General features: G+C 41.2%; 1 non-coding gene and 1 pseudogene across 1 annotated transcript; one reads left to right on the top strand and one right to left on the bottom strand.

Annotated features, from left to right (window-relative positions):
• The window catches only part of LOC142836417 (forkhead box protein J1 pseudogene), a 195,103-nt pseudogene that overhangs the window by 25,756 nt on the left and 156,312 nt on the right, over positions 1–13,035 (bottom strand).
• Positions 842–964, top strand: LOC142836688 (U6atac minor spliceosomal RNA). Its single transcript, XR_012908154.1, has one exon. It is a non-coding gene; the product is annotated as a U6atac minor spliceosomal RNA (small nuclear RNA).

Raw genomic sequence — 13,035 nt, forward strand, 5'->3', positions numbered from 1 at the left:
TAGAGTAAAGATATTATAACCTCTTTAGCACCAGAGATGAAGGAAATGATGGTACACTCACTCATAATCATGGTTTTTATTTCTATTCTATTTTCCGTTTGGAAGAAATAATTAATCAGTTTCTCTACTAAGTGTTTTAAATGTATAAATGCATATAAAAATACCCAGAAAAGGTGAGTATTTTTTCCTAATTTTTGAAATAAAGAAATTGGAATGTGAAAAGCTGGAATAATTTTTTCCAAGTCAGCACAGCAAAACTATAAGGACAAGATTAAGGCCCAATCCCTCCAACAAGGCCATAATAACCAAGTGGCTCAGCACTGATAAGCTTTGCTGGCTAGAAATCTTAGCAGTTGTAACTTGCAGGTCATGTGAAATAGGGTAGTCTACTAAATCGCCACTAGCTATTGCAATACCCCAAAGCTGACAGTATTCGCTAGGGAAATAACCACATTTCAAGCATGAAATCCAGTATCAGGAGTTTGGGATCTAGTCCTGGTATACTGGAGGATGTATCACATTCATTTATGTCCACTTTAGGGCAGCATATAAGAGGTTTGCCCATGCCACTTTCCTGAACTTAAAAGCAAGAAACTTCACAGGAATGTGAACATGGCCTTTTATATGAGTAAATAAATGCTTAGATTGTTATTCTTCATAATTGAGCTTGTGCTTAATTTAAAAAGTATACTTAACTACCATTTTTGTCTAAATTGTTTCCAATATGAAAACAGAGACCCTTGAAGATTTTTGTCAACCAAGATCACATGGTTTATGGTTTTGATAATGTTTGACTCAGAAACATCATGAGCTATCTTAAGACAAATCACAGACAAAAGATGTGTTGTATGCAAGGAGAGGTTTGCACCCCTGTTAACAAGGATAGAAGAGGACCTGGAGCCTAAAATATAGATAAACTGAAGACATTGCCACATATTTTGTGTTGCATAACCACTGTCATTATAAAAAAAAAAAGGAAACAGGAGGTAAAAGGTGGACAAACGTGGGGAAACAATCTCACATTGACTCCAAAATCCCTTACGCATTTTCCAAGTAACCTGATTAAACATACGTTTTAGTGTACAATGTAAAACATATGGGACTTCTATACCGTGTCTAAAGGCGGGGTCCGGCTACTGGGGAACATACCAAATGTCGGTGTGTACCTTTGTGTTTACCAGCATGCTCTACAGTTACCAGACCATTGGACTGTAACCAGACAGGAACCTCTCTCCTGTCAAGCTCCAGCTTCGGTCATTTTCCAAACCCAGACTCCATAGCCTGTGTATCTGGAAGTGCAGGTCTCTGAAATAGGAAAGGCAGCCAACAGGAGAGGTTCTGCTCCATCAGTGTCTGCTGAGAGCAAAAGTCAGGTCTACGTTTTTTGTGTAAAGGGAACACGTGTATGAGCAGGAGCTAATTGTACCATTTGGGGGAGCTTTGTAGAATCTTTAGGGAGGAAGTGGCTCACTAGGGGTTGGGTTCTGAGAGTTAGATTCCACCCTCCTCACCACCTGGGTTCTCTCTGCGGTTTTGTGGGTGACAGATGAAAAGAGCAGCTGCTCCCCACTTCTGTCATCACTGATACCGTTCCCCACTGCCAAGCCTTCTCTGTCCCAAAAGACTATAGCTTGAACTGTCAGCCAAAATAAATTGTCTCTCCCTGAAGTTGCATTTGTATGTAAAGTATTTGGTCACCGTGGTGACAAAAGCAGCTAATACAGCCTCTCTGTGAGTGTCTGTGACACTCTGTGTCACAGCTGGTGGATGAGAATGAACCTGGGTTAGCCAAAGAGAATTGTTCCAGCCGCTGTCAGCCTTATTTCATGACCTTGTATTTACTACGTATTTATAAAGTTTCTATAAAGATGGGGAACATAATGAACTAAAGTACACACCAACTACTCGCTTTACCTGGATTTGAACCTGGAGTCTATGGACTACCATGTTTACCTGTGAGCACAAGAATAAAGTAAGTCAAACACGTGTTTTATAATATGCTCATATTATTATATATGAATTAGTATACTATATTATATATATACATATATGTATTTATCACATATCACATAAACATGTTTATACATTAGTCTACTGAAAGTATAGAAGCAGTATGATTTTTATAAGGACCACTTCCTAGGTACCATGTAGAGAAAGAGCACAATCAGAGAAATGCAACTCAGAACTTCTTTGAGATTCCACCGCACCCTCATGGCCGTCATTGAGAAAATAAATAACAACAAAGGATGAAAGCGGTGTGGATAAAGGTGAGCCCTTACGCAGTGCTGATGAGACAGAAAACTGCCCAAACCACTTTGAAAATCAGTGTGCAGTTTTCTCATACAACTAAAAATAGGTCTATCACATGATGATGCTGGGTAAGTCTTTCGTATTTACCCAAAAGACTCCAAGTCAACATATCACTTTAGGGCAATGAAATTATGTAACCAGCCGTTGTGCCTAACAACAGAAGAATGACAAAGAAAATGCAGTACCCAGTAGACCATTACTCACTCAGTAAGAGTAATCTCATATAGCTTGCAGGAAATGCAAGCAACTAGTAACAACCATGCTCAGTGAATTAAGCCAAGCCCAGAAAAGCGAATATTTTTGTGTGTGTGTTCTCAAATCAAATATTGTACCTGTGGTTCCTAGATGTCTCTTAATCAATGCATAAAGTGAGATATGTATATGTGATATGAAAATAGAAGTAAACCTGTCTTGGGGACCTAAAGAGTCTGATGGGAATAAAGGGAAATGAGAAAAGAGAAGTTGGGAGTGTGAGAAAGATAGGCTTGCACATCGTACATACCTGCAGGAAAGTCGCCTCATGTAGCACAGTACCAAACACAATGAAAATGCACAATAAAATTGTCGAAAGAACAGATAAGGGGAAGAATGCTGTAAAACCTGAGACTTGAGTTAATCATCTGGCGTTCCCAGCAGATCCCTACCAGCATTTCTTCTCCTTGGGGACACAGAATAGAAGATTCAGTCATGTAGAATCATGGGCTGACAAGCTCACAGAGTTAGCTTAATTTAGCCTCTTCTATTGAAAGCAGAGATCTATAGAATTTCAGTCTGAGACCCAACATGATGGCCTCTGCACATTATTATTAAGCAGGCATGAGATTTTTCCCAAGATAGAAAGCTATTATACTGATTTATTGATCTTCCAGAAGCCCCTCAACACTCAGCTGAATTAGTCAAAGAGCCCTTTCAAACAATGGTGGGTTTTGCAACAAACCACAGATAGTGAGGACCACAGCAATGGTTGACACAAGAAGTTATATGAAATACTGCATGACAAACATGGTTGAAATCAGCTATATGCCTGTGGAAAGAATTGAACTGAACCAATTAGAGTCGTATGTACTTGTCACCCTAGGTCTCAGGAGACTGGGAAGTCAAGATCAAGGCCAGCCTGGGTCACATAGCAAGACCTTGTCAAATAAAAAAATAAACAGAGAGTACAAGAAATGGAAGAGAGGAAGAGAAGAGGCAAAGAAGATAGAGAGAGAGAGAGAGAGAGAGAGAGAGAGAGAGAGAGAGAGAGAGAGAGAGAGAGAGGAAGGAAGCAAGCAAAGGGGTACCACTCCAAGGCTGGTGTACTATATGCTCAAGCTGTTAGATGTCTAGTTAGATTGATACAAAAGAGGGTTATGAACTCAAAGACAAACTCTAGCCTAGTGTTGAGCTTATTTAAACACCTGAGCGAAGACTCCAGGTCTGGGTAGCATTTAAATTTTAGATGCCACCATTGGTTCATCTTTCAGATACAAATATCTTCCTGAAAGCCCACCCCAGAGGCACAACTCCTCCAAAAAAAAGCCACACCCACTCTTACAAGGACACACCTACTTCCATAAGGACTTGCCTCCTTCAACAAGGACACACCTCCTAATCCTTCCTTGAAAGCAGACTAAGCATGCAAACCGACGAGCCTATAGGAGCTCATTCAAGACCACTGCACAGGTTAAGGACCTTTCTCTGTGATGGAAGACAGAAAGTTGGAGCTCTTATGACAATTACAAGATCCTGTCCTAACAGGTCTCAAAATTGTCAGCCACCAAGAAAAGCAAGATCCAAAAAGGAGGGTAGCACCAGGTATTTCCCAGGCTCAGGTGAGAAGCTGTATAGCCCCACTGACCAATTCTGCTAAATCATCTTCCTTTAGCTGGATTGACCTTGGCCTCCTGGAAGACCTTTTCTCCCACTGCATCTTAGCATTTTTTTATTCAGTCAATGAAATGGATTTTACTCAAAGTTCACGGTTGGAATCTGTTTCTTGGTAAAACATTGCAGCAAAAGATACTTTTTACTGCAGTTTTCCCTCCTGACCTAGTCCAGAAAATCCAATCCAGCTCCCTAGACAACAGCCTGCTGCCAGGAGCCCTTTACTACCCAGTCCTTGGTTGGCCTTGGGCATATAGCTCTGTGGAGCACGGCTGGGTTCCACTTTCTGTCTGCTATGACCATTGAACCATGTTCTGCTCTTCTACTTAGCATCAGAACAGTCTGGAGGCAAATCATTTTCCACAAATGTACAATGTAGCTTAGGATGAGGCATTCGTGGGCAGCTTGAGGACTGGGCATATATAGACACCTGAGCAAGTTAAGCAATGTTATCATATTTTTCATTTTTCTCTACCTTTTTATAATAATAATAAATAAAGGCACAAATTTTTCTTGGTGCAAAATCTGCCCATATGTGGCATAGATGCTAAGGACAATGTTGAATACACATTTATATTAACCATAGCATCACATGACAAGGAATTCCAAGAAGAGAGTCTTGATTTCCATTTCATATTTCAATTTTGATTTCTTAAAATTACTCTAACTCCAAAGGTTGTTTTGCTCTGCAGACTAACACTTTAAAAGCCTCTTCAAGCAGGCTGCACCACTTTGTATCACCACTGCAATGAGCAAGTGTGTGGTGGAGAGCTGGGAGAGAAGCAGAGTGAGCGGTCATTCCACTGTCGAGAGAGGCAGAAGTGGAGACTCAACAGCAGTGAGGACCAGGTTGATGGGAATGACCTGCAGTACTATCTGAGCCCATGGTGATTTCCATCAACCTGGTCCTCACTGCCCCCAAGAACTATTTCTGGGGCCAGGGGCCTGCTGTAGTCAGGGTCTGTGTTGATGTCTGTGACCTGTGTTGCCACCAAAAGCCATGGGGATGGACATGGTCCGGGCTGACCCCTGAAGCCAGTTTGGCCTGAGTGGTCTGTGCTGCCATCTGAGGGCAAGTTGATGTTCATGATCTGGGCTGCTTCCAAGGGCTTTGCCTGGGTCTGCGGTCCTACTGCAGCAGAGGGCTCTGTTCATGGTCTGTGCTGCCACCACAAGACAGGTGGAAGCCTATGATCTGTGGTCCCACTGACTGTGAAGAGCAGAGGTATCAGTGATTGCAGGTGCCAGCTGCGAAAGCTGCAGTTTAAATCCTAGCCATGCTGCTTAGCAGATTAAAGAATTATGTGCTCAGAAAAAGACAGAGGTGAACAGTAAAAAAGAGATTAAGATGGAAATTAAAAAGAAACAGAGACGTCTAAATTGTTTACAGTGTCCTTAAAAATGTATGTAGGCTTAGGAGAGAAAAGAAAAAGGAAGAGAAAGTCCTTAAAGAAATAGAGTAGCCAGGTGTAGTGGTGCACATTTTTAATCCCAGCATTTGGGAAGAAGAGTCAGGAAGATTTCTGTGAGTCCAAGTTGAGCCTGGTCTTCAGAGTGAGATCCAGGACAACCAAAGATACACAGAGAAACCTTGTCTCAAAAAAATCCAAAAATTTAAAAATAAAAATAAAAAATAGAATAAAAAAAGCCAGTAATGATGGAAAATATACAAAGAATCTGAATTATGTATATTATTGTGTTTTCTTTGAATTTTTTGACTGTGAATGAGCTAACTAATGAGAGACATTAGATTGTATGGGGTGCTAAGATAAACCAGCATATATATATATATATATATATATATATATATATATATATATATCCAAAAAATGGATGAGGAAACTGTGGCACATTTACACAATGGAATACTACAAAGCAGAAAAAAATAACAGTATCTTAAAATTTGCAGGCAAATGGATGGAGCTAGAAAACATCATTTTGAGTGAGGTAACCCAGACACAGAAAGACGATTACCACATGTACTCACTCATAAGTGGTTTTTACACATAAAGCAAAGAAAACAGCACACAAATCACAATCCCAGAGAACCTAGACAACAATGAGCACCCTAAGAGAGACATACATAGATCTAATCTACCTGGGAAGTAGATAAAGACAAGATCTCCTGAGTAAATTGGGAGCATGGGGATCTTGAGGAAGGGTTAAAGGGGAGGGGAGAGGCAGGGATGGGAGCATAGAAAAATGTAGAACTCAATAAAAATCAATAAAAAAAATAATTAAAAAAATAAAAAAGACAAAAAAGAAGGATATGATATTGAAATAAATACATTGGTAAGGACTTTGGTTTATTGGTACAAATTTAACTTCATTTTTGTTATATGTATATTCCTACTCCTGTTTAAGGTATTATAAACATACAGCTTATATCAAAATGTAATGAATAATGAAAAATTACAGATTAATAGTCAATTTTAATAGTCAAACTCATAGTCACGTTAGTTAGGTTTTCTAGATATACAGGGATCTATTTCAGTTAGATAGATAATCTCCAATACCTCAAAAAACCTGCAGAATATGGCACTGAGAAGGTTTCAAGAACTTAGACTTTTCTTTTCTGTGAGACTTGTCTTCTTCTGGCAGCACCAATTACTTCAGAGTGGTTGATGGGCATTGAAGAACCTCGTAATCGAATTTGCCTTCAGTTTGATTAGGCTAGCCGTTTGGGCAAGAAAACTGCTCTTGTCTAGATTGATTGATGGGATGATGTAAAATATAGACATGTAGGACCCTCAGAAAAGTGACTGCTGCTGAACTTTCCAAAAGATGGCATGGTTCCTCAGTGTTTTTGTTTCAGAGAAGAAACTGCCAGACATTCTTCATGATACAGAAGAAAGCAACTGACAAACTTTGCTAGTACAAGGCAGACGAGATCTTCAAATTTCCTGCTTCACTGAAAAGTCTGCCAGATGTTATAGGCCTGGATGTACCAGTGTTTCAAAAGAACTTTGGGTGAGTGTCCAGGCAGTGAGATGACTCTTGTCATTTCTAGAAATTTGTAAGTTGCTTACAATGAACTTCCTGTTTACTTAAGTGATATTATATCCTTCTGGGGTCTTTGATGGAGTTGAAGACAGATAGTTATAATTATAGTTTTCCTTAGTTATAATAAAAGATAAATTAGATACAAAACCTTAGACTCACAAAGATAAGAGAAGTGATAGAGTATTTTCTTTAACTTTGTCAGACGCATATAGACTAAAATTTGTAACTATAATTCTCGCTTGACAACTGCTCTGTATATGTAATTTTACTATGTTAAAGTTAAAACCTGCCTTCTGTATATGTGTTGCTTTCATTGGTTGATAAATAAAGATGCTTTGGCCAATAGCTCAGCAGAGTAAAGCCAGGCAGGAAATCCAAACAGAGATACAGAAAAGGAGTAGCCAGAGCCAAAGAGATGCCTTTTAGCTGCTAAAGATGAAAAATACCTGAACATCACTGGTAAGCCACAACCTTGTAGCAGTACATAGAATTATAGATATAAGTTAATTTAAGACATAAGAGCTGGTTAGAAATAATGTCTGAGCCATTGGCCAAACATATTATAATTAATATAGTTTCTGTGTCAAGGTGTCAGGTCAAGGTGGCCAGGAAAACAAAAGCACAGTCTCTGTTTACAGGGCACAGACACTGGGAAATGAGTGTGATGGGGTGCAGGATGTGAAGTCCCAATCAATAAAAATATTTTTAAAAAAAACTTACCCAAGCATAGAGCTATTTACACCATGCAAGCATTCTTAGAGTCAGTGAATGTCACCTTAATTGAAAAAAATTCAGGTAGAAGCCCAAGCAAGGGTTGAGAGTTTGAAGACACCCATAGTTCCATACTTTCAGAAAGCGAAGAATTTGATTTCAGTCAAGTGATGAAAACAGGAAATCAAACATTGGTTATATTAACCAAAAAAAATAGCCAAAATGATAGTATCTCTTTGTCACTACAATTAAAACATTTAGAAACCACAGACCCCAACTTGAAGCATGAAGAGCGTGGTTTAAATTTGAAATGTTGGTCACATGAATGTCCTATTTGCCAGCACCCCTCCAATGGCCCTTAGCTATGAAAAGGGGATAACTATAATTTGAGAGAAATTAGCATTTTACCTATAACACAGCTAGATAAACCCAACCAACATCTAAGATATAGTTTAATACACATGTTCTGCATATGGATGAGGGAAAGGTAGTTCCAATTGACATGTACAGATTCCTGGTTTGGGTAATTCTCTTCGGCTTTATTTAATTATCCTGTGACATTTGTTTAAAATTAGTTAGAAAGGTCAGTGGGGGCTGAGAGATAGCTCAGTTGGTAAAATGTTTGCTACACAAGGCTGAGGATTTGAGTTCAATCTCCAGCATCCACCAGAAAAGCTGAGCATGGTGAAGTGGACCTTTAAAACAAGCACAGGAGAGTGGAGAAAGGAGGATTCCTGGGCTCACTAGCCAGGGAGACTATCTCGTTTAGCGAGGTTAAGGACCCACAAGAGACCTGATCACACAAAACAAGCTGATGGCTCCTAAAGAGTGGCACCTGTGGCTGACCTCTGGTCTCCACACACCACAAACACACACACACACACACACACACACACACACACACACACATGGGAAAAGGTCAGTGGACTGCTGTAATTTCCTTCTATTTTTCACCTAAGTTCACAGTGTTAAAACATTATGGGGGACAAAACAGTCCCTCCAAATCCCAGAACTGTGTGTATTGGATACAGATGCAATTGACTTTCAAATGCTGAATGAGAGATAGGAACCTGCGATCCCTTGAGCGGTAGACTCTTACCACCTTGGGGGAGTAAGTGAAAATGTGTAGGATTCAACAACAACACAGCAAAAAACAAACAAACGACAACAAGAAAAAACTGCTACTCATTGTCCTTATTAAGATGGCAATCCCTGCTGTGAAGGACAGGCAGCCATGGAGTGAGAAGAAAGACACAAGCAGACTTGTATTTTAGGAACCTCCCCTGGTATTTCAGTGGGAATCAGAGAGGGACTAAGTGCCAAAACTTTAAACACAAGCAACTGCCGGGATGTAATGCAGTTGTCACAATGAATGATGATAGGACCCTGAGCTGATTCACGGCAAAGGATGCCAGAAAAGGATGCTCAGGAGATATGTAATACGTTAACAAAGTTTGGTGACAAATTGGATGCTTACACCTGTCAAGTAAGAGCCTGTACTGGCCCTTTATTCTGCCCCCTGTAGTAGGCAGAATAAAAGTCCCTCAAAGATGCCTGCATTTTAATTCTGGAAACTAAATGTTTGGTAACACCAGAAATAGTATTAAGGTATCACACAGAACTGGGTTGCTAATTAGCGGCCCTAGAAATAGAGAGAGTACCTTGGATTATGCAAATGAGCTTGCTTGATGGGATCACAGCGCTCTTCAAATGTAAAAGATAGGCTCAGAAGAGCCAAAATTCTGAGTGCCTTGATGGCCACTGCTGTTTTGAAAGCATAAGAGAGCCAGGAACTTGAGGGAGCTGGGCAGCACTCGAAGTCAGGGACATCATATAAGTCTTTTCCCTGTAGCTTCCAGAAAGAAAGGCAGCCCCTGCTCAGGCCATGCTGATCTGGGTGGTCACTGCTCCCACCTGGGGCCATGGAGACATGCAGGCCCCAGGCCACTGCTTAGAGTCGGGTCCATGGTTTTGTAATGGCCAGAGTCTGGGGGGCGGAGTAGCCATGGCTCCCGTTACCATAGAGAGCTCTGCAGATGCCAGGAGTCTGGTCAGCCACCTGAGACTATGTTGGTATTCGAACAGCCAGGCTGGCCCTAGGGCCATACTGATCTGAGTGGCCTGAGCTACCACTGGGTCCATGGTGATATCCAGGCCTGAGCTGCTGCTGCTGCTGCTGTGGGCCATGTCTGGGTCCACGGCTCTGCTGCAGCTGGGGTCTGTGATGATATCTAGCGTTTGCAGCTTATTTAGAATCTAAATTTTAAATAGCAGGTACAAGTTGGTTAGGCCATAACTCCAGTACTCTAAACTATGAGGTGTGTTTCCTAGGGAGAGAGGAGTCTGTCAAATTCCCTCCATATAAATTTGAAGGCAAAGAGCATTTTGCGACACAGTCTCATTCTTCCTTGCCTACCTACTCATCAGTCAACTAACAGTGCTCAAGCAATAAATAATTTAGTTATATAATGTAGGCAGCTTTCTGTCACAAGATATATTTATTTTGCTGGTGAATTAATTAATGTTTGGGAAATGCCATGTAAATGTTAGCTCTTATCCTTCCCTTATTTATAGTAAGTAAATAACTTCCGATTTAATTCCCTACACTAGGAAATGCCGAAAAGAATAAGTTCTAAGTTCTCATGATGAAGAAATATGATTTGCCCTCGTGGCTTTCTCTGTAACCTACATATAATATTCAGAACTTCAAATGATGGAGATAATATCTCCCGAACTAGCTTGGCCCAACAGTCATGAAACATGGATGTGAAGGATTTTGGCTCGCAGCCTTAAAAGAGAACGGAGCTTTCTACAGCGTCTCCAGAGTTTTCAAATGAGAGACGAGGTAGAGAAGAGAACATAAGACATTGTTCACATTCTACCTTGAGGGCAATAAAAAGTTGTATGTTCTTACTTACGGTCCAAAATTGCATTTGAAAATAGATTTTTAAAAAAGAGACTATTTTAATTCTGCGTTAAGGTCTCTAAGAGTCTAACACAGCATTTGCAGAGATGGATAACAACCAGAACAGTGTTTTACATTCACTAGGCTCTACCAGATGTTTTTAAAGGTCAACAAAACAGACGATGGCATTCCAAAAGATAAGGATCCTATCATTCTTTGAGGGACTAGGAGTGTTGGGAATATCACGTTCTTTGCTAACGTGGCAAGCAGCCAACCAGGCACATGGGCCAAGGATCTGCTCTCTAGGTTAGTCCTAGTTATTGTGCTACTATCGAAAGGACAAAAGACCTCCCGGGGGATCAATAACAGGTGCACGAGTCGTGTGTACAGAAAGGGAGCTTGTTTCCAGGCACAAAATCAGCAGGAGACACCCCTCCTTAGAATCCAGCACTCTCTAATCTACGCCGTTAAACCACAGAGAAACAAAAAAGTGAAAATGACACCCGGTGCTGTCATTGGATTAACCTTGAGGTACCACAGTTCCAAATTACAGACAAAACAATCACTATCCAAAATATTCAAAAGTCGTCAGGATTTCTGCAACTTAGGCCATGCGCCATAAATCTCCAAGTGCAGGGTAGTTGCATCCCTGTGGTGAGTCTGTTTGCAGTGTAACCCTGCATTTGAGCATCCCTGGAGGGGTGGCGGTGTCATCTGCCGCAGCTGTGTAATTGCGAAGGATCTGATGCACAGATCCATACAAGTGATTTGCGACTAGCGGGACGTGGGGTGTTTCCTTCAGAGTGCAATGGTAGGGTTCTGGGTGAGAGCTGTATTTCTCCCTCACAAGTGCTTACACAAACTTCTCGTGGTGGCAGAAGCAGGTTCTAAAACAGACAGCGCAAGTATATAGTATATTTCACCTCCAATATGTAATTTCAAAACAACTCTTAAAGGCCATAAGAAGTTCCCGCGTGAGCCCAGGTACGCGGTGTATCTATCTTTGCTTGGGAATGTTGACTGTAAATGAGTTTTGCAGGAAGCAGATATCCTGAAATCCATCAACTGTGTGTTCCCATTAACTTCCCCCTACTAAATATTGAAACTAAGTAACTCATGGTCTGTTCAAGAGAAGTTTATGGCTGTGTATGCGTAGGTGGTTCCACGTACTATCCAAGCTCTGGTATCATAAGAGATTCTCAGAAACGTCCATTTCCTTTGTTCTATGGAAGACTTTCTGCTCCATTAATTTGAGCGTAGTTGTCCTGTCTCTAAGTTTTTCTGCATGAATTTCTCCCAAGTATCATCAAGAGGGTTTGATTTCTGCCTTCTCTTTTAGAGTTACCTTTACAAAGAGCAAGCTGTAGGCCATACACAGACGTAACCTAAGCACAATGTCGTTTAATAGTTATGTCCCCCATCCTTCCTTCATCTGTGAGAAACTAGCTGAAGAAAAGGCCACGGGACCTCCAGTAATTGCTAATGAGCTCCTACCTCCCTGTGGGTTCCTTTCAAAACACCATCTCATCTGCATAACTTGGACATGGGAGACTCTCTGATCCACACAAATGGACCTTGGGCTGTTCTTGGAGTCATTAGCAGAGAAGGCGGCTCATTTCAAAACCTGACTCAAAATTGGGACTAAGCTGCAAAGTCAGCTTCTCCCAGAACATGGTTTGTATAGGAGAGTCAGGAGGACGTAAAAGGAGAGAACTGACAAGCCAGCCTCACATCAGCTGGGATCGGTTAGCAAGGAGGGATATCACAGAGTGTAGCACGCCAACCATTCTCCTCTGTCTGCCACTATAGAATTCTACTCCTTATTGGTACACGGAGCTTCTGACTTCGCATATGGCATACTTATTAGCACCACTATCATGAAGAGTTGAATTAACTCATGCAGACCCAGCCTGTGAGTTTCTCTCATAGAGATGAACTCTGAAGGAGGAACATAATCAGTTTTGCCTGACTGGGTTGGCATAGGATTACAGAACACCGACCTCTAGGCATGAGGCGATTGCCTCTTGAACCCTCAGTACCTATAATTACCCGCCACGAGACCTGCGTAAGACTGAGGCTGGGCCCACTAATGTGTCTGTCCTGGAGAGGGTCAGGGTCTCAACTGCCTTGCCTCTTCGCCCCTCCCCTGAGGATATCTAGACAACAAATAGATTGCTAGGAGAGAGAAAACCTTGTCCTCAGTGTGAGAGCCACTAGTAAATTGACCACGTTCCTGTCAA

The sequence above is a fragment of the Microtus pennsylvanicus genome, chromosome 16 (assembly GCF_037038515.1).
Source record: "Microtus pennsylvanicus isolate mMicPen1 chromosome 16, mMicPen1.hap1, whole genome shotgun sequence".
In the NCBI taxonomy this organism is placed as follows: domain Eukaryota; kingdom Metazoa; phylum Chordata; class Mammalia; order Rodentia; family Cricetidae; genus Microtus; species Microtus pennsylvanicus.